Below are 20010 nucleotides of genomic sequence, written 5' to 3' on the forward strand. Positions count from 1 at the left end.
CACACATCCATGCCCGAGGCAGGATTCGAACCTGCGACCGTAGTAGTCGCGCGGCTCCGGACTGAGCGCCTAGAACCGCTAGACCACCGCGGCCGGCAAATGATTTTATGTTGGCGTTTACAAAGTCTGCATTCTATTAATACAGTTGTCCATGTGTAAAATGCTTAAGGTCAAAGTTGCGAATTTGTCACTAGGGTAACGTGTTACTTTACACGCTTACCCATATATCGAGTCAAAGGTACTACCGAGTGTTTCTATGTTTCAGAGTTATTGGAATGTCTTTGTGATTTATCTTCCTTTCGCCAAGACGGGTTAAGCTGGTAGATATACAAATATATATTGTATGTAACCTGTTCTTATACGAATCTGTTTCATTAAATATTAGCGACTGGCAACTGTCTGAACTGCATGGCATCTGCTGGTTCCTTTCACAGCTCTTTCCAGTGGCCTTTTATTAACACGTCTGGGCACGTAAACATTCATTTTTAAAAATTAGTGTTTCTGCTGTAGTTTTTTATGTAAGTGGTTCTATCATGTTATGTAATTTGATCTCAGCTTGGCACTAGTGCTGAAGTGCCATTAAGTCCCCCTTTATTGGGAAATCCTATATGGGAGTTTGAATTTCTGAAATTTTTCAGTAATTCTGTTTTCTTAATAACGGAAAATAAGCGAGGGGTATTAGTGCACGGCAACGTTAAATTTTTTATAATTTTTTCTTAAGGGAATATTTATTTGAATACTGAGTACGTTGGGTTTGTAACTGTATTTGCAAAGCTTTGCCGGCCGCGGTGGTCATGCCATTCTAGGCGCTGCAGTCCGGAACCGCGGGACTGCTACGGTCGCAGGTTCAAATCCTGCCTCGGGCATGGATGTGTGTGATGTCCTTAGGTTAGTTAGGTTTAAGTAGTTCTAAGTTCTAGGGGACTGATGACCTAAGTCCCATAGTGCTCAGAGCCATTTGAAACATTTTTTGCAAAGCTTTATCTAGTGGCCCGTCCACAATTTGTAATTGTCAAATCCCTTAAACGGCGTAATGTTAATAAACTGTCTTAATTATAAATTGTGACTATCAACCATGATTCCATCCAGCTTTCTCTTTTATGGCATCTATGATATGGTGGGTAAGTGTGGTAAGAAAAGGGAGCCACGTACCAATAACCGTTTTCACTTGGCTTGACGTTTATTCACATACTCGGGAACATCCCTTATGACAGTCCAGCAGCAATGTGCTAAAATAGTACGGCTCCACTTTCCGGCATACCTCTTTTCAAATGTAGCAATATCTTGATGAAATCGCTCCCCATGTTCATCACTTACTGCATCACAATCTTTGAGGAAGAAGTCAAGATGACTATGTAAGTAGCAGTCGAGTCGCCGACTTGGTTAGTTGGCTCACGCCAGATCATGGGCACTGCAAAGGGCACTGACCGTCCTTTCCATGCATCCAGGTCCTGAGGTAGCTGGCACAAGTGTTGCAGATCACATGTGGAGCCCAGGGTTTATCGTGATTACCTATTTTTCACCCAAAATAACAACTGTAAGCTTTTTTAATCAATGGTATTATTTGCTGTTTTTGTGAAGCAAATGTCACGTCTCCAGACTCATTGCAAAATGCGTCAGCACTGTCAACACAAACTCGTGGCATTTTTGGTCACTTCAATAGCAGTCAACTTGAAAAACTGGTAGTTAATCTGGAAACAATTGTGCAAAAATTATTACGTACATTAAAAGTCATTGAAGTTGAAGAGGCGGGAGACAAGAAGATCATTAAAATTGGTATCAAAATGTTTATATCCAAAATATTGCACCCAAGTAAGACCAGGGACAATAATATAGTCCATTATTACTAGTTATTATTATTCTGACAAACCATTATAATATCTTATTTTAAACTTAACATAAAAATCCTTACATAATTATCTCACCCTTATAAAACTGTGTAAAATGAAAACTGGAGCTAATTTTGAATTGTCTTTATGATATTCGCCATCAGCATATAGGAACTGATAGAAATTGGCTATTTTCATTCGATTTACATTTTCATTGTGGCACAGTGTAATCACTTCTATATCAATACCTACATCTATACACCGCAGACCACCTACAAAGCGTCAATAATGAAGGGTTAGGTCAATGACCTGTTTCTGCGGTGTGGGAGAGAGGATGTAGGCAATTTGTTACTGCACTCCTGCCTCCCCAAAAGTATGTCTTACCGTCATCATTACTGTTTACGAGCCATGGATACAGGAAATTCTAACGAGGACACCAATATATTAAAACTTGTATTAAAATATTTCATTTAAGTTATTAACATGTGTGCGTCACTTGAGCACAACTTTCCAACAACTGGCAGATCGGCATTAGTCCAAATAAACAAAAAAAGAAAAAAAAACCAACGCATCACAAAGGAATTATCCGAATGGGAGAGAAATTGGTAAATATGACGTACTTGTACAGACAAACAGAAGATTGCAATTAAAAATGAAAAGAAAAGGGATGATTCATTAAAGAGAAAGAGCTTCACAAACTGAACAAGTCAGTAACGCGTTGGTGCTACTCTGGCCTTTATGCGAGCAGTTGGCACTGAGTTGTTGGATGTCCATTTGACGGACATCGTGCCAAATCCCGAGCTAATTGGACGGCCCTGCCCATAATGCTCCAAACTTTCTTAACTGGAGAGAGATCCAGTGACCTTGTTGGCGAAGGTAGGGTTTGGCAAGCACAAACACAAGCAGCAGAAAAACTCGCCGAGTGCGGGTGGACATTGTCTTACTGAAATGTAATCCCAGGGTGGCTAGCTGTGAAGGACAAAAAAACTGGGCGTACAATATCGTCGACGTATCGCTGTGCTGTAAGGGTGCCGCATGTGACAACCGAAGGGGTTCTGCTATGAAAACAAGTGACACACCTAACCGTCAGCCCTAATTGTCGGGCCCTATGGCGAGTGACATGTTGATACCCCACCGCTGTCTGGGGTGTCTCCAGACTCGTCTTTGCCCTGGAATCTCATTGATTGGAATAGAATTGCCTCCAGAGATAAGTCACGTTTCGAACTGAACCCTAATGACCAGCAAAGACGTGTGTGGAGATGCTCTGGCCAGCGGTGGGATGTCAGTCAGTCTGACTGTCGCCCGCGACCCGTCTGCCAGGAGTGATGCTCTGGGATGCCATTCGTTTTCATGGCAGAATCCCTTCGGACCATCGGAAGCCATATGCGGCACCCTTACAGCACAGCAGTATGTCGACGATATTGTACGCCCAGTTTTGTTCCACTTTATTGCACACCAGCCTCTACTTACATTTCAGCAAGACAACGCCCGCCCGCACACGGTAAGTACACCTACTTCTAGTCTGCGTGTTTGTCAAACCCTACCTTGGCCATCAAGATCTTCCGGTCTCTCTGCAGTTGAGAACGTATGGAGCATTATGGCCAGGGCCCTCCAACCAGCTAGACATTTTGACAATCTAGTCCGCCAATCGGATAGAATTTGGCCCTCAAGTGGACATCCAACTGGTATAGACGTGCGAATTCAAATACAGAGATAGATAAACAGGCAGAATACGGTGCTGCCGTCGGCAACGATTGTAGTGTAAGCAAGTGTCTGGCGCAGTTGTTAGATCGGTTACTGCTGCTACAATGGCAGGTTATCAAGATTTAAGTGAATTTGAACGTGACAGTCGGCACACGAGCGATGGGACACAACATCGCCGAGATAGCGAAGAATTGGGGGATTTTCCCACACGACAGTTTCACGAGTGTACCGTGAATATCAGGAATTCGGTAAAATATCGAATCTCCGACATCGCTGCGGCCGGAAAAGATCGAACAAGAACGGGACAAACTAAAGAGAATCGTTCAACGTGACAGAAGTGCAACCCTTCCGCAAACTGCTGCAGATTTCAATGATGAGCCATCAACAACTGTCAGCGTGCGAACCTTCATCATTGATACGGGATTTCGTAGCCGAAGGTCAACTCGTGTACCCTTGACGGCTGTGCGACACAAATCTTTACGCCCGCCAACACCGACATTGGCCTGTCGATGAGTGGAAACATGTTGCCTGGTCGGACGAGTCCCGTTTCAAATTGTATCGAGCGGATGGACGTGTACGGGTATGGAGACAACCTCATGAATCCATGGACCTGCATGTCAGCAGAGTACTGTTCAAGCTGGAGGGCTCTGTAATGGTGTACCCTGTCCGCAGTTTGAGTGGTATGGGACCTATGATACGTCTAGATACGATTCTGACGGATGACACGTAAGTTAGCATCCTGTCAGATCACCTGCATCCATTCATGTCCGTTGAACATTCCGACGGACTTGGGCAATTCCAGCAGGACAATGCGATACCCTACACGTTCAGAATACCTGTAGAGTGGCTCCAGGAACACTCTTCTGAGTTTAAACACTTCTGATGGCCACTAAACTCCCGAGATTATTGATCATATCTGGGATGCCTTGCAACGTGCTGTCCAGAAAAATCTCTCCTAGTACTCTGACGGATTTATGGGCAGCCACGCAGAATTCATGGTGTCAGTTCCCTCCATCACTACTTCAGACATTAATTGAGTCGATGACACGTTGTGTTGAGGCACATATGCGAGCTCGCGGGGGGCCTACACGATATTAGGCAGGTGTAGGAGTTTCTTTGGCTCTTCAGTGTAGTTTCCTGTGGTGCTGCAACTGTAGAATGTTTGCATGTCATGTCCATCGAAATTTATATGGTCATTCTCATTAAAGCTTTGTGTTATTCAACCTCACAAGCAAGCCGCCCTCGTAGTAAGGGAGTTTTCCTCGTGAACCGGTACAATTAATGTAATACGCCATTATTTCTTCATCAGACACTACGCAACGTAAGTGAGCCGCTGCGATTTTTCGTTTTGCTTTATTCCTTTCCGCAGACTGTTAAGACTCAAGAAAGCCGACTTTTAGTTACGCGTCCGTGGTTTCCTTTGCTCCGGATAACAAAGTGTGAACAGGTCGTTGCTTCCTGCCTTCCTTGCACTTAATTAAACGATGGAGTCCGTTAAATTGCGACTAAGTCGCAGTTTCATTCTCCTTGAAAAAGCCCCTCCCTCCGCTCTGTAGCAACGAGCTGCCCCATTAGCATCCGAGCGAATCGCCCCCGATCCTTGGGCTCGTTCTCGAAGCACTGTCTCCCTCCCCTCCCGTCTCTACTACCCTAATGGTTTGCTGCGTCAACCACTTTACAAAGTTCTCTGTCAATAACTTTAAACGATGTTTGCATAAGCAAAAACAACTCATTAACAAGTCATACGCTAATGGAAAAGCAATAGAAAACTCCTCCGAGGATAGCAGAGGAGTCGGGCGGTTCCCACAAATGGCACCAGCTCGAGGACTTCCAACTGGCGCACCGCAGTAGGCCAAGCGGAAACAACATAAAAAATATAAGCGTCTAACAGAGAGAGAAAACTGCGAAACGGTTTCCTTGCAGAAAACGTAAAATTCTGGCAGAGTGAATCATCAATAGTCTTGGAGCCAACGTGTTAGGATCAGTCTCTGCACTCACGAGTGAACTACACTGGTCAACACCATTTTTATAATTTTAGATAACATTATTTTTTTAATTTTTAATAACATTTTTGTCACAAAAAGTGTGACTGGTGTACTAAGCTAAGTCGTAGTTACTGAATTAGCAAATGAGCTCCATTTTTGCCTATGGGGCTCAGTTTTCGTGAGGCGATACCTTCCATTTATAAAATAAGTAAAATATTGCATATTGGTCACTACGATATTGCTTAATTAATTTGCTTTTATTCATTTTTTCGTTTCTAATTGTTGGTAAACCAACGAAATATATACAAGGAATTCCGTAAATGATGCTCAGTTCTGACGTTCCCCGCCAGAATACGAAAGACGTCGGTGAATCACGTTCACGCTGCATTGAATTAGTGTCAGTAATCAGACCTCGTGAAATGAGTTGCTGTAGTATCGTAAGGGTTTATGTTTTGTGTGAATTCAGTAGACGAAATGTCTTGTACCTCTATAAATAAACCAAATTCTTTTTGTTATACGTATCTGTCGTGAGTTAACTCTGAAATCGCAAAAATGAGAAGTTAATCCTCTTGTAAAAAAAGAACGCTATGAACTTTATTTTGGGAGCAAGGTTGGCGACCGCGACAAAAACTTTGGCATCCCACATATTCTGTTTGACAAGCGTTATGCTCCTGACTGGCCGTTTAAAAGGATCACGTCACGTGTCCGTCGTTGCCTCCATGATTTGGAAGGAACCAACGGATTATTCAACAGACTCTCATATCTGTCTGACAAAAATAGCTGGTCTCATCTCTGAAACAAAGAAAACTGTTCAGTATCCTGTAAAGGTGGGAATTTAAGGAGATTGGACCTGGATCAACTGACTAAACCAGAGGTTGTACAGAGTTTCAGGGAGAGCATAAGGGAACAACTGACAGGAATGGGGGAAAGAAATACAGTAGATGAAGAATGGGTAGCTCTGAGGGATGAAATAGTGAAGGCAGCAGAGAACCAAGTAGGTAAAAAGACGAGGGCTAGTAGAAATCCTTGGTTAACAGAAGAAATATTGAATTTAATTGATGAAAGGAGAAAATATAAAAACGCAGTAAATGAAGCAGGCAAAAGGGAATACAAACGTCTCAAAAATGAGATCGTCAGGAAGTGCAAAATGGCTAAGCAGGGATGGCTAGAGGACAAATGTAAGGATGTAGAGGCTTATCTCACTAGGGGTAAGATAGATACTGCCTACAGGAAAATTAAAGAGACCTTTGGAGAGAAGAGAACCACTTGTATGAATATCAAGAGCTCAGATGGCAACCCAGTTCTAAGCAAAAAAGGGAAGGCAGAAAGGTGGAAGGAGTATATAGAGGGTTTATACAAGGGCGATGTACTTGAGGACAATATTATCGAAATGGAAGAGGATGTAGATGAAGATGAAATGGGAGATACGATACTGCGTGAAGAGTTTGACAGAGCACTGAAAGACCTAAGTCGAAACAAGGCCCCGGGAGTAGACAACATCCCATTGGAACTACTGACGGCCTTGGGAGAGCCAGTCCTGACAAAACTCTACCATCTGGTGAGCAAGATGTATGAGACAGGTGAAATACCCTCAGACTTCGAGAAGAATGTAATAATTCCAATCCCAAAGAAAGCAGGTGTTGACAGATGTGAAAATTACCGAACTATCAGTTTAATAAGTCACAGCTGCAAAATACTAACGCGAATTCTATACAGACGAATGGAAAAACTGGTAGAAGCCGACCTCGGCGAAGATCAGTTTGGATTCCGCAGAAATGTTGGAACACGTGAGGCAATACTGACACTAGGACTTATCTTAGAAAATAGATTAACGAAAGGCAAAACTACATTTCTAACGTTTGTAGCTTAGAGAAAGCTTTTGACAATGTTGACTGGAATACTCTCTTTGAAATTCTGAAGATGCCAGGGGTAAAATAGAGGGAGCGAAAGGCTATTTACAATTTGTACAGGAACCGGATGGCAGTTATAAGAGTGGAGGGGCATGAAAGGGAAGCAACGGTTGGCAAGGGAGTGAGACAGGGTTGTAGCCTGTCCCCGATGTTATTCAATCTGTATATTGAGCAAGCAGTAAAGGAAACAAAAGAAAAATTCGGAGTAAGTATTAAAGTCCATGGAGAAGAAATAAAAACTTTGATGTTCGCCGATGACATTGTAATTCTATCAGAGACGGCAAAGGACTTGGAAGAGCAGTTGAACAGGATGGATAGTGTCTTGAAAGGAGGATATAAGATGAACATCAGCAAAAGCAAAACGAGGATAATGGAGTGTAGTCGAATTAAGTCGGGTGATGCAGAGGGAATTAGATTAGGAAATGAGACACTTAAAGTAGTAAAGGAGTTTTGCTATTTGGAGAGCAAAATAACTGATGATGGTCGAAGTAGAGAGGATATAAAATGTATACCGGCAATGGCAAGGAAAGCGGTTCTGAAGAAGAGAAATTTGTTAACATCGAGTATAGATTTAAGTGTCAGGAAGTCGTTTCTGAAAGTATTTGTATGGAGTGTGGTCATGTATGGAAGTGAAACGGGCGATAAATAGTTTGTACAAGAAGAGGATAGAAGCTTTCGAAATGTGGTGCTAGAGAAGAATGCTGAAGATTAGGTGGATAGATCACATAACTACTGAGGAGGTATTGAATAGAATTGGGGAGAAGAGGAGTTTGTGCACAACTTGACAAGAAGAAGGGATCGGTTGATAGGACATATTCTGAGGCATCAAGGGGTCACAAATTTAGCATTGGAGGGCAGCGTGGAGGGTAAAAATCGTAGAGGGAGACGAAGAGATGAATACACTAAGCAGATTCAGAAGGATGTAGGTTGCAGTAAGTACTGGGAGATGAAGAAGCTTGCACAGGATAGAGTAGCATGGAGAGCTGCATCAAACCAGTCTCAGGACTGAAGACAACCACAACAACATCCTGATTTACTATCAGTTTTAAGACATATATGCTGGACTTTACGAAGAGACGTTCCTGAGGCAAAGTATCGCAGGATTGGTTGGTTTGCTGTGGGGGGCGGGACCAGACAGCGAGGTCATCGGTCTCATCGGATTACGGAAGGACGGGGATGGAAGTCGGCCCTGCCCTTTCAAAGGAGCCATCCTGGCACTTGCCTGCAGCAATTTAGGGAAATCACTGAAAACCTGTATCAGGATGGCCGGACGTGGTATTGAACCGTCGTCCTCCCGAATGCTAGTCCAGCGTGCTAACCACTGCGCCACCTCGCTCAGTATATCGTAGTATATCAGGAATAAAGTGTTACTGGGTATGCTTATTCACTTTTCTTTACTCTAACGTGCACATTTCTTTGTTTAGTTTGTATACTGGCTGAGATCTTTTTGCTATCGTTTTGCAGGACAGATATAAGGCTATAAGAGCACATTTCATGAGGTCAGGATTCGCCGAAACCATTATCACGTCGGCACTGAGGCTGAGACAAAAATTCTGAAATTTGATCTGGATTCGGGACAAGTTATCTTCTAGGAACAGCGTTTTCTGTAGCTGATTCTCATTTCTTATGTAGATTAGCGTAATTTGTTGCTATTGACAGACCAAGAGCTGGTAATTCGATCATTAATGACATAAGCCTGTTGGCGCGTAATGGGGCCCCTTAGGGATATGGCAGCAAGAGAGGGGAAGAAAACCAAAGTGCACTCCGTGTGCATACCGGGGGGAGTCATTCCAGATGTCGAAAGGGTCCTTCCGGATGCCATGAAGGGTACAGGGTGCATCCAACTGCAGGTGGTCGCTCATGCCGGCACCAATGATGTGTGTCGCTATGGATCGGAGGAAATCCTCTCTGGCTTCCGGCGGCTATCTGATTTGGTGAAGACTGCCAGTCTCGCTAGCGGGATGAAAGCAGAGCTCACCATCTGCAGCATCGTCGACAGGACTGACTGCGGACCTTTGGTACAGAGCCGAGTGGAGGGTCTGAATCAGAGGCTGAGACGGTTATGCGACCGTGTGGGCTGCAGATTCCTCGACTTGCGCCATAGGGTGGTGGGGTTTCGGGTTCCGCTGGATAGGTCAGGAGTCCACTACACGCAACAAGCGGCTACACGGGTAGCAGGGGTTGTGTGGCGTGGGCTGGGCGGTTTTTTAGGTTAGAGGGCCTCGGGCAAGTACAGAAAGGGCAACAGCCTTAACGGGTGCGGGGCAAAGTCAGAACATGCGGGGACCAAGCAGCAATCGGTATTGTAATTGTAAACTGTCGAAGCTGCGTTGGTAAAGTACCGGAACTTCAAGCGCTGATAGAAAGCACCGAAGCTGAAATCGTTATAGGTACAGAAAGCTGGCTGAAGCCAGAGTTAATTCTGCCGAAATTTTTACAAAGGTACAGACGGTGTTTAGAAAGGATAGATTGCATGCAACCGGTGGTGGAGTGTTCGTCGCTGTTAGTAGTAGTTTATCCTGTAGTGAAGTAGAAGTGGACAGTTCCTGTGAATTATTATGGGTGGAGGTTACATTGAACAACCGAGCTAGGTTAATAATTGGCTTCTTTTACCGACCCCCCCTCAGCAGCATTAGTGGCAGAACAACAGAGAGAAAATTTGGAATACATTTCACATAAATTTTCTCAGGATGTTATAGTCTTAGGGGAGATTTCAATTTACCAGATATAGACTTGGACACTCAGATGTTTAGGACGGGTGGTAGGGACAGAGCATCGAGTGACATTATACTGAGTGCACTATCCGAAAATTACCTCGAGCAATTAAACAGAGAACCGACTCGTGGAGATAACATCTTGGACCTACTGATAACAAACAGACCCGAACTTTTCTACTCTGTAAGTGCAGAACAGGGAATCAGTGATCATAAGGCCGTTGCAGCATCCCTGAATATGGAAGTTAATAGGAATATAAAAAAAGGGAGGAAGGTTTATCTGTTTAGCAAGAGTAATAGAAGGCAGATTTCAGACTACCTAACAGATCAAAACGAAAATTTCTGTTCCGACACTGACAATGTTGAGTGTTTATGGAAAAAGTTCAAGGCAATCGTAAAATGCGTTTTAGACAGGTACGTTCCGAGTAAAACTGTGAGGGACGGGAAAAACCCACCGTGGTACAACAACAAAGTTAGGAAACTACTGCGAAAGCAAAGAGAGCTTCACTCCAAGTTTAAACGCAGCCAGAACCTCTCAGACAAACAGAAACTAAACGATGTCAAAGTTAGCGTAAGGAGGGCTATGCGTGAAGCGTTCAGTGAATTCGAAAGTAAAATACTAGGTACCGACTTGACAGAAAGTCCTAGGAAGTTCTGATCTTACGTTGAATCAGTAAGTGGTTCGAAACAGCATGTCCAGACACTCCGGGATGATGATGGCATTGAAACAGAGAATGACAAGCGTAAAGCTGAAATACTAAACACCTTTTTCCAAAGCTGTTTCACAGAGGAAGACCGCACTGCAGTTCCTTCTCTAAATCCTCGCACAAACGAAAAAATGACTGACATCAAAATAAGTGTCCAAGGAATAGAAAAGCAACTGGAATCACTCAACAGAGGAAAGTCCACTGGACCTGACGGGATACCAATTCGATTCTACACAGAGTACGTGAAAGAACTTGCCCCCCTTCTAACAGCCGTGTCCGCAAGTCTCTAGAGGAGCGGAAGGTTCCAAATGTTTGGAAAAGAGCACAGGTAGTCCCAGTCTTCAAGAAGGGTCGTCGAGCAGATGCGCAAAACTATAGACCTATATCTCTGACGTCGATCTGTTGTAGAATTTTAGAACATGTTTTTTGCTCGAGTATCACGTCGTTTTTGGAAACTCAGAATCTACTATGTAGGAATCAACATGGATTCCGGAAACAGAGATCGTGTGAGACCCAACTCGCTTTATTTGTTCATGAGGCCCAGAAAATATTAGATACAGGCTCCCAGGTAGATGCTATTTTTCTTGACTTCCGGAAGGCGTTCGATACAGTTCCGCACTGTCGCCTGATAAACAAAGTAAGAGCCTACGGAATATCAGAACAGCTGTGTGGCTGGATTGAAGAGTTTTTAGCAAACAGAACACAGCATGTTGTTATCAACGGAGAGACGTCTACAGACGTTAAAGTAACCTCTGGCGTGCCACAGGGGAGTGTTATGGGACCATTGCTTTTCACAATATATATAAATGACCTAGTAGATAGTGTCGGAAGTACCATGCGGCTTTTCGCGGATGATGCTGTAGTATACAGAGAAGTTGCAGCATTAGAAAATTGTAGCGAAATGCAGGAAGATCTGCAGCGGATAGGCACTTGGTGCAGGGAGTGGCAACTGACCCTTAACATAGACAAATGTAATGTATTGCGAATACATAGAATGAAGGATCCTTTATTGTATGATTATATGTTAGCGGAAGAAACACTGGTAGCAGTTACTTCTGTAAAATATCTGGGAGTATGCGTGCGGAACGATTTGAAGTGGAATGATCATATAAAATTAATTGTAGGTAAGGCGGGTACCTGGTTGAGATTCATTGGGAGAGTCCTTAGAAAATGTAGTCCATCAACAAAAGAGGTGGCTTACAAAACAATCGTTCGACCTATACTTGAGTATTACTCATCAGTGTGGGATCCGTACCAGATCGGGTTGACGGAGGAGATAGAGAAGATCCAAAGAAGAGCGGCGCGTTTCGTCACAGGGTTATTTGGTAACCGTGATAGCGTTACGGAGATGTTTAACAAACTCAAGTGGCAGACTCTGCAAGAGAGGCGCTCTGCATCGCGGTGTAGCTTGCTCGCCAGGTTTCGAGAGGGTGCGTTTCTGGATGAGGTATCGAATATATTGCTTCCCCCTACTTATACCTCCCGAGGAGATCACGAATGTAAAATTAGAGAGATTAGAGCGCGCACAGAGGCTTTCAGACAGTCGTTCTTCCCGCGAACCATACGCGACTGGAACAGGAAAGGGAGGTAATGACAGTGGCACGTAAAGTGCCCTCCGCCACACACCGTTGGGTGGCTTGCGGAGTATAAATGTAGATGTAGATGTAAAGTAAATTATCCTCTCATAGCTGTGATTCCTACCTCGAAGACGGTATTGTACATATGCTAGTAAAATATGAGAAGTACAGTCATCCAAGAACAGTTACAGTGTAGAATGTTTCTAAAAAAAATTTTCTACTTAGAGTAGCTGTTAGTACCATGTATAAGTCCGTTACAAAAGGTATTTGACATTTTGCCCGTCTTTGTAAAAGGGAACTTTCAAATTTGAAGATTGTTCTTTTTTTGTTTCATTACACATCGTCCACCTAAAAAGTTCCAAGACTGATTTTATTTCCGCCGAATAAGTAACGTTAGCGCAGTTAACTGCGGTGGCAACTTGATCTAACAACTGTAAACTACGAATGTGCATTCGACCTGTAAATTGAGAGCAGCCAGTGCTAAGTAACGGACGTACCATCGTAGTGTCTCAACGTTGTTGTGTCACAAATTGCAAAGGAGCAACATCTGTAAATCAAGGGTTCAAAACATTCTCCAGAATGTTTTGAGAAACAGAAAAATGTCAGCAAAGGCTGGAAAAAGCGACGAAGCGTGGGCGCTTGGTGTGACTTGACTGAAATACAAAACGCAGTTATTTTCCGGAGAAAAGCATGACGGGTGACGAGACTTGGTCTTACCAGCGCGAACCTGCCACAAAATGATAAACTGCAGAATGGATCTGTGATGATTCGCCAAGGCAGATGAAGTAGTAAATGTGATGAACTAGTTGAACAACATACCAAAGAAGGACTTTTCTAACAGCTTTACATGGTTGTATGAACGTTCCGTATCTTCTGCTCAAGAGGGGGGAGACTATGTGGAATGCGTAAAACATTAAAACCAACGTCGTAACCTTTCTCAATTTTTTTATTTATTCAGTCTCGAAGCTTTTTGGATTGACTATGTGTAATGAACTCAGACAGATTACCTCTGCCTTAAAAAAAATAAAAAATTGTATCAATGCCACTTTATTTAAACCATGTGTTATTTGAGACACAAATGTTCCCTATCCATATAATTTTTCAGTTGTGATAGCTAACTTATTTCAAATAAGCCGTATTGGAACTGTACACGAATTTCAAAGGTTTTAGTTACGTGTCTAGAAGACACTCCTTGACAAACAATGTAGAGATTGATCGTACGAAATTCAATTAGTGTGCGACATACTCGACCAGTTAAAGACCTCTGGTAAGCCTTGGGCACCGTGAGACAGTTTCTGTATCAGTAAATAGCTCGATCAAAATGTAATCATTATGTTTGCTTCGCATCGACGCTGCTCTAAGATCGCCAGACAGCGGTGGGAGATTGTAGCGGTGCTCAGATTTCCTGTTATGTTAAACCACCGAAATGAGAGGACAGAAATGCTGTAAAAATTCACGTGCTGTGTAAACACATTTACTCCACGCCATCAAATAGTTTTTCTAAAAGGAGTCATCGCAAAAGCCTTTCAAGTATCCTGGTAGAGATATCCCAGTAAGGGGAAAAGGGGGAGGGATGAAGGAGAGCTAGGGGGTCATGGGTGTCATGCCTCCTCCCCAATACGAAAAGCACTGTGCAGTATACATACTAATCACCGATGTAAAATAATTATAATTATATTGAGACATTTATATATTTTATCGTTATTAAAATTCTGCGTAGCTATGGTGCGTTAAATTCGAAGTTAATGGCAAATTACATTTGGGAGGATGGGGGAGGCAGACGGTGAAAAACTGCGTCCCCCATCCACGTGTGGTTGTGCGCTGTCAAGTACTAGAACAAAGGTTGTCAGAAAGACAGAATTCCTTCATTATTTCCGTTTCGTCAGAATTTTCTGTTGTTTCTTTTTAAATTTGTTTTATCCATTAGATATAGCTGCTACAACCTGTTACTGTAAGCACAATGGATTTATGAAATAACTTTTTCTGCTGCCAGTCAAGATTTTCTTTTAATAATGTTTGGCACGACTCGATCCGGGAAGTGATTCGCATTATCAGGATAGTTTCCCGTGTATTACGGCTTTTATTCATGTTGTTTTGGATGTATACGTCTTATGACGGAGTAATGCAGCAGCTCACGCATCGAAAACTTCAATTGTAAGTGTTACATAATAGGAAAAACGCACTATAAATTCGTAGTGCAAGAATACCAGATAGTTGTGATCGTGGACATTTGCGGTTGCAGGGTTTGCCGGACATTTGCGGTCGCTCCCTTCTCCAGGTAGTTTGAGTAGCGATCACAAGGGCAAAATGAAAATACTGATACAATTATCGATAGTGCCCCAATACATAGATGGATTTTAGATACAGTAGTTACATCTGATACCAACATATTTCTAACTACCGTTCCATTGTACCGAAATATAGAGCTTCTTCTAAATATCCGGAAATCGAAATATTTAAAACTTCTGGGAAGCGAAAGCAATACCTTCGACTATATGAATATGTAATTAGTTCTTCCAAGCATAAATATAGCCATATCGTTTCTCCGTCTGTACGGTAGCTTTTTGCCACACTAACTGACTGCGATAGAAATAGCCCATCGCCATGGGAGGAACAGGAAAGGAAAGATTTAAAAGAAATTTGAATGTTCGCTGACAATTTGGATGCTGCGATTGTGCCTATTTTAATTAGTATGACTAACAGTCCAAAAAACAATAAGGAAAGAAGAAATGGGTGAATGAATGGATGAAGAAAAACGACGAAGTCTATATTACTTTAATTCACTAAAATCCGATTTCCCTTGAGGCCAAAAAACATTAATAAAGTGACTAAATAGGAAATTACGGTCGAAGAAACTTAGATGTAACTGTTATTTCTGGTGACGGGACGGTCATTTGAGTGATGTTTAATGTTGGCTTCGTTAAGCCAAATCCCACTGATTACTGATAAAACGATACTGAACTGACCAGCGTGGCGTTATCCTTTCGGAACAGGTAAAACAGCATGTGTCCCAGGTCGCAAGTGTTCAAACATCTTCGTGACAGTCAACAGAAAAACTATTTCATTAAGAATCTCAGAGTATTCTCTCATAGAGTTCCTGCCACACGAATTTTGTTGATGATAAAAAAATTCACACTAGCGAGATTGCACCCACTGTCGCCCGCAACTCATAGCTCTTTGCCTCAGACACACAGTTGTCGAGCATTACGATCAGTACGGGAAACATGTGCGAAAGCATTTTCCCATCCATTAGCAGTACAGTCAACAGCTGTGATAGACTGCAGCTGCTTGCTGTACCCTCTCCGTGTTGTATAGTGGAGGGTCTGCAAAGGCGATTGGCGGGAATATGACATGGGCGAACCCTTTGTTAATCCTCAGCTTCACTCCGCTTATATCTGCGTGGGGGCTTATACTTCAGCTTTATCGCGTTTACGTTTATTTTTGTTCTGTATTTTTTAAACATTTTTGAGCGTATCCGAAATCTGATCTCAGTGGCGGCTATCTTATCTTATGCACATGCAATATCTCGTTATTCATGGTAATTATACCGCAGTAAGGGGAAACGAAGAACGCTCTTTCGGGGCACAAGGCAGCTTAGTTCTTCCAAGAGTACGTCCAGGCAGATAAACGCCGGGCACCTTCTGAAACTAAACTCGCTATTTTGTTCGCATGGCTTCCCCTGTCATATGGAAGTGTTAAAACAGGTCGGATAAACTCGCTGATGCCCCAATTTTATTCACTAAAATTGTTCTCTTCGCAAGGAAATCAGTTTAAATTTGTATTACACATCATAGTTTAATTAATGTACTAGGTAACTAAATATGTAAAAGGTTGATTAAAAGTAAGTTAGATTATATAGTAATAAGGGAAACACATACTGGTTTGGCACAACTGTTCGTTGCAACTGATAACACATCAACCATGCATCGAGATAATCACCTGGATAAAATGTTTTTCGAGTGCCAAAAAGTTATTTTTCAGTATCACACCGTAGCATGCTAGAGAAAAATCAATTGCGTCCGGTATGCTTAGCTACACTTTCGGTTGGCAGAGGACTGTCTGATAGTATTGTCACACTGTTTGCCCTTGGCTGGGCTAAAACATCCATTCAATGGTGGCCATTGTGGTAGAATGTTATCATCCAGATAGACTGAGGTGACTGTGGATTCTGTTGAAATCAAAATATTGAGTGGGGGCTCCATGGTGAGAGAATGAACAATGTTATCGCAGGCAAAGAATCATCCACATAAGCATACACATGCACAAGCACACAGACACACTCACAGGCATACATGTACACACACACACACACACACACACACACACCTACTGGTAATGTTATTGATACTGAATATTGTGCACAATTTGTTATGGAAAATGTAAATTTGCTGCCCAGTAAAATCGCAGCATCAGAAAGAAATGCAAAGGACTAAATTTTACCTACTTTTATTGTAGAGTAAAGTCAAAATTCGTTAATTTTGGTTGTATACAGGTTCGAAACTTAATACACAAAGCTGCTAGCACTGGCGATAGCAACGGCTCTAAACCGTCTGGACATTGAGTCCAACTGTACTTGGATGAACTGGAGTAACTATATTTACATTAAATACGACGAACGGTTTAGACCCCCAGACGTCTTGAGAGGACACAGAAGGATGATCAGTATAGCAGTTGCACACACGATGCTCTATATGCTAAACAGGGAACTAATCTTTCTGTGCGAGCGTTCATAAATCGTAGTGTGCATTGTGTGCCTGTCTCTAGACGAGGTGTTTTCAATGGGGTTGGCGTATGTAGACCTTGCTGGGAAGGGGTAGCAGTGGAACACAGGTTATATCTACATCCACATCTATACTCTGCAAACCACTCTAAAGTGTATGGCTGACGATACAAATTGCACCTGTTATTAGCGTTTTTTCATTCCATTCACGTGTAGAGCGCGAAAAGAATGATTGTTCAATGCCTCCATGCAAGCTGTAATCAATCTGATCTTGTCCTCGCAGTCTTTATGGAAGTGATACGTAGGGGCTGTAGTATATTACTAGAAGCATTATTTAAAGCTGATTTTTGAAACTTTGTAAATAGGTTTTCTCGGCAGATTTTATATCTATATTCAAGAGTCAGCCAGTTCAGTTTCTTTAGGATTTCTGTGACGCTTTCTCATACATCTAACAAACCCGTGAGAAATCGTATTGCCCTTCTCTGTGTATGTTCAATATGCCCTATTAGTCCTATTTGGAACGTGTCCCATACACTTGAGCTATATTGCAGGATCAGTCGCACGAATTATTTTAAGCAATTTTCTTCGTAGACTGATTGAATTACCGCACTGCTCTACCAATAAACCAAAGTCTATCACCTGATTTACTCACGAGTGAGCCTATTTGATCATTCCCTTCCATACGTCGACAAAGTGTTGTACCCACCTATTTGTATGAGTTGACCGATTCTAGTTGTGGCCGATTGATATTATAGTCATAGGGTATTACCCTTTTCATTTTGTGAAGTGCACAGTTTTACATTCCTGTACATTTACAGCAAATTGCCAGTCTTTGCACCACATTGAAGTCTTATCAAGATCTGACAATATTTAAGCAGCTTCTTTCTGGAAGTATTTCACTATAGATAACTGCTTCATTTGCAAGAAGTGTGAGGACCTACTAATATTGTCCACATGAGCAGCTAGAGTCTCAACACACTTCCCTGCAGCACGATCGAAGTTCGTTCTACATCTGTCAAAGGCCCTCCACACAAGATAACATGCTGCGTCTCCCTACCAAAAAATCCTCCTCAATATAGCCACGAATTGTGGTAGATAAGGACAACACGCGGTCAGGGCCAACAGGCAGTTTTGCGACATACAGGGTGTTTCACAATTCGTGTTATACAGTTCTAAAGGTTGTTTACAGAAAAACAACAACTACAGACACAGTAATACCTTCTTGCTCACAACACCCCACAGCTCACAAACATGCAGCTTTCCACTCAATGGTACACCGTCTCATATCCATCCCCATGTCCAGAGATGATTTTAAAGCAGAGTTAGATACAATAAAATTTATTGCCTCAGCCAATGGCTACAATCCAGTTCTTATTGACCACATCTTGCACAGGAAACAAAAACGGAAAATTATACCCCTCCTCTATGCCCCACCTGCTTCCCCATCCACTCTACCATTTCTAGGTCAGGTATCACAGACTATAGCCAAAGCACTGAAATCCTGCAAGTATAGGGTTTCCTACTATGTCAGGAACACTACAGCCCAGTGTGTTTTTAATAGCAAAGATAAGATCCAGTTATTAGCCAACAGTGGGGTATACAAAATCACCTGTTCTGATTGTGACAAATTTTACATTGGTCAGTCAGGCAGAGACATATCAACTAGGCTGGCTGAACATGAACGCAGCTGGAGGTTGCAGAATTCAGACTCTGCATTTGCTGAGCATGTACTGAGTGAGGGTCACAACTACCAGCCAGTGTCCCATGTACTTCACTTAGCAAACAAAGGCCATAAACTCAACCTGCTGGAAGCCCTGGAAATTAACAAACATCTTGCTCACAGTCCAGATCTCATCCTAAATGACCAGACACAACTCAACACCTCCCCTCTCCAAAACTTCATATAATCATCTTTGTTGTTCATTACTTCCCACACTCTCTCTTCCTACATATTTCCATTTTCCTGTAGTCATTAAGTTGTTTTATTTGTTGCAGTTGTCTTTGTATTCCACATATGCTGTAGTTTCAATAGTTAAGGGTTTGCTTTTAACTTGTACTTGTATTACTGTCGATGTTTAACTCCCCTTGTAGTTGTCTCATCAAATACTGTTCATATTTTACTTTGCTCATTTATTTAATGTAAACTGGTATACAGCCACCGCTTTGATTATAATGTTAATGTTAAAATGCAGTAACACCGCACTCTCAAACTGTAGGTTCCCTCAAACACCTCAATTTTCCTGCATTTATTAATTTCTGTTTATCGTATTGATATGGCTTAAGTTCCTCGTGTATTCTGTATTTACATTGACAACTGTCTCTTCTTTTTTAATTGGTTGTGTATCACTCTCCATGTTTCATACCTCTTGATGCAGCCTTGCCTAGTACTAATTTTATCTTATTTCAATAGTTTTGTTTATCAATAGAAACTGTTATGTAGACATGTTATTCTTATTTTGTGCTAAAAGTTTTCCTGTCAACTCCATTGTTATTTATGTACTGTTCAGTTTTTACTATTTCATTGCAAAGATGTTACTCACTGCATGTTTCTACTTCACTCTAGATGTGTTACTTCTCTTCCAATGTTGTCTGCTAACATTTAACTTCTTTGGTGATAGTACTCAGTAAATGCCTGAAGATGGCCTTGTAAGCCGAAAACCGGTTAGCAATAAAAATAATATTGTAGAACAAAAGCAAACTGGTGCTTTTCATTTATTATTATAATGTTGTTCTACCAAGAACCGACGGAAGATTCTGTTGTGGAGGGGACTTAGCAGATTAAGTTTTACGTAGGAAACCATTTCCGGAAAGGTCAAAGTTGCAAGTGCCGGCGTCTGTAACTTTATGTACATGCAGGGCGATTC

Source organism: Schistocerca cancellata, chromosome 1 (assembly GCF_023864275.1).
Source record: "Schistocerca cancellata isolate TAMUIC-IGC-003103 chromosome 1, iqSchCanc2.1, whole genome shotgun sequence".
NCBI classification, from domain to species: Eukaryota; Metazoa; Arthropoda; class Insecta; order Orthoptera; family Acrididae; genus Schistocerca; species Schistocerca cancellata.